The sequence below is a fragment of the Copadichromis virginalis genome, linkage group LG4, assembly GCF_057382275.1.
Source record: "Copadichromis virginalis isolate Kocher_CV1m ecotype Utaka linkage group LG4, C_Virginalis_male_GT1.1, whole genome shotgun sequence".
Taxonomy (NCBI): Eukaryota; Metazoa; Chordata; class Actinopteri; order Cichliformes; family Cichlidae; genus Copadichromis; species Copadichromis virginalis.
The window spans coordinates 6,640,469-6,642,906 of NC_140621.1; positions in this window are offsets into that span (position 1 = coordinate 6,640,469).

Sequence of the window (2,438 nt, forward strand, 5' to 3'; positions counted from 1 at the left end):
TGTTGCCGCATAGCAAGAAGGTCCTTAGTTCAATTCCACCATCAGGCCGGTCTTTCTGTGTGGAGTTTGCATGTTCTCCCCGTGTTTGCGTGGGTTCCCTCCGGCTTCCTCCCACCATCCAAAGACATGCAGCTTGTGGGGATAGGTTAATTGGATAATCCAAATTAGGTTGTCTGTCCCTGTGTGTTAGCCCTGCATCAAACTGGCAACCTGTCCAGGGTGTACCCCGCCTCTCGCCCTATGACAGCTGGGATAGGCTCCAGCGCCCCCCGCGACCTTGAAAGGATAAGCGGAAGTGGATGGATGTCTTCAAGACCATGTTTTGCTGTAATAATATATAACTACACAAAAAAAGGTAAAAACGATACAAGTCCAGCTATAATCACAAGGAAACAAAACTGAATGGTGAAATGTCTCAACTTAGCCCTTCAGAAAAGTCCATTTCCAATATGCTTCATAACCTCTTAACCACAAACACTAAAGTGGAAGGACAGATGTTCTATTAAATTCTGAAAAAGAAAAAAAAGTGGCCATAATCCTTTTCTGTAGCAATGGCATCACACAAAATATTACAGCAGCTGGATGAGATGAGACAAATGGATTAGTATTCATTTTTTTTCCCTTTGTTCGTTTTATAACAATTATTCATAGATATTGTTTATTTGGTTCTGACTGAAAACCTGTAAAAGATGGTGGCTCGAGAATGCAACAACGGCGGCTCTTGGAATCTTTCCTTCGTGATGTATTCTGATAGGGTGATGGCATGCCATTTGTTACAAAGTATCTTTTGGTGTGAGAGAAAGAAAGTCTGTAAAAGAAACTGGATTGATAGAATTTCAGTTTAGTCATGCTGTGATGTTTCTCCCTCCGTTGGTTTGACTTACTCTGAAAAAGCATCGCTTCTCTGCAACTTTTCTATCCTCATGCTGTTCAAGAATTACAGCAACAATGATATGCTTGTTACATCATCCCAGCATACACAATCACACAGAGTGAGACCTCTTCACCCAAACATGTAACTGAACTTGGATGCATTCTTTACTTTTACTGGTAGTCAGCCCAGCCTGACAACCCATCAACATTACTCAACAGCAGAGCAGGGGCCTATCCAGCTTAAGAAAGCTTCACTGTTTTATATACTTTAACTAAATTCTGTTTCAGTATTGCCATGCCTGTCATGCATTAAGAAATGAAATTACACTAGGAACAAACAAAACATAGAAATAATCAGATTTGTGTATATCACTTGTGTGTTCCACTGTATCATGCTTTATTCTAATGGCGTACAGGTTCTGTTTTATAATACCTCTGAATGTGACTCACACAGAGTCTGAGTACTGGAGCTATCAGTTACATAATGTGGGTTTTCCTCTGGGTTTATATAGGTAGCCTTCCAGAGCAGCAGTTCTCACCTGGTGTAATGGGACATGCTTATGTAACCTAGACAAAACTTGCTCTGGCTTTGATATATAGGAGCAGATGTGGCCTTGAGCTAAGAGCAGCAGTCTTGCAACAAGAAATTTTCTATTGCTTTTTTGTTTTTCATTTTCTTTTATTTTAGAGTTTTGTGCCTTTTATTTCCAAGGCACTCTCAAAGCAATGTTTCTACAGATGAAAGGAGGGTGATGTTTGCACTGCCCTACACACCATGCTAACTTACCTTTAGCTTAATTTTTAAACTGTAGTTCCAAAACAGGAAATTCAGAACCTATCTTCACTTGACATATGTGCTCAAACCAGCAGCAATTATATCATATGTGGAACCCACCATAATCAGTCACTGTCAATAACGAGTCAGCCTAGCAGAGTTGCAGCAAATGTTGGGCTCATTGCATCACACCTAAACACAGAACTGACCATCAGTATAATTAGACACAATTTACTAGAGCATATCTAATGACAGTATTTTTATACACTGGATTTATTAGACTAAGGATTAACAATCCATGTATATCATCAAGTGCAAACAAGTTGTTTAGGTGATTTCTTGAGGATTTGTTAAGTCTAAATAAATCATCAGCAAAGTATTTAGACTGATGTTTACAAATACACAGATTATGATATGAGCCAGTTGTTTGTGTGTGAATGGAGGATTTAAAACGACTTATTTCATTATGTAATTCTCGTTTAATTGACACAGTAATTATTTGTTAATGTGTAGGAGAGGTTTGAGACAGATTGACATTTACATTAATCAGATTGGCCAGGGTGTACCCTGCCTCTTGCCCTGTGACTAATTTACTATAGATTAGTGAAGATAAAATAACGAATAAATTGTGAGCATCTCTGTATGTGCAATAAAAAAAACTAATTACAAAGTTTTGATAGGGAATGGAGAGAATGACTTGTGTCATTGGAAACTAATAATGACAATGCATATTTTGCTAATGCTGACAAAGATATTTTAAAAATCATTTTTACCATTACCAGTAACTGTT